The sequence below is a fragment of the Myotis davidii genome, unplaced genomic scaffold, assembly GCF_000327345.1.
Source record: "Myotis davidii unplaced genomic scaffold, ASM32734v1 scaffold226, whole genome shotgun sequence".
NCBI lineage: Eukaryota > Metazoa > Chordata > Mammalia > Chiroptera > Vespertilionidae > Myotis > Myotis davidii.
In genome coordinates this window covers 3,759,182-3,759,920 of record NW_006297224.1, presented here as the reverse complement: position 1 = coordinate 3,759,920, position 739 = coordinate 3,759,182, and positions in this window count along the sequence as shown.

Genomic DNA, 739 nt, shown 5'->3' with positions numbered 1-739 from the left:
AAATAAATATCAAAAATATAAATCTTTGTTTTACTATGGTTGCAAATATCAAAAAATTTCTACATGTGACACGGCACCAGAGTTAAGTTAGGGTTTTTCAAAATGCTGACATGCTGAGCTCAAAAGGTTCGCCATCACTGGACTAGTCGTTCCACTGTTTGGTTGATTTGCATATTAGGGTTTTATTATATAGCATCTAAATTCAAGAGATTACAGGAAAGGAAATATTGTCCCAGCAGTACTTGCACAGTTCTCTGAAAGGTGAATAGTAATTTTAATTAGCTCTCTCCACAGAGTTACCTCTAGATGGGTTTTTCTTTTCCTCTTCAGAGTGTTAGCATCAGAATTAAAATAGAACTATAAATGGAATGCAGCTACTTTTACTCAGCAAATCTTTTGGGTGTGTCTTTGAAATCAGGAGGTCTCAGCCTAGGTTTTGCAAGACACAGGTAGTGAGCTGAGACTCTGGATATTTATTGATCATAACCAAAATATTTATGCTCACAAATTATTTAGTTTTTATTTTATTTATTTTTTTATTTTATTTTATTATTTTATTGCTTAAACTATTACAAATGGTATTACATATGTCTCCTTTTTCCCCCCATTGGCCACCCCCATCCCCCAGCACATGCCCCTCACCACCCTAGTGTCTATGTCCATTGGTTATGCTTATATGCATGCATACAAGTCCTTTGGTTGATCTCTTTACCCTCCCCCCACCTTCCCCTACCTTCCC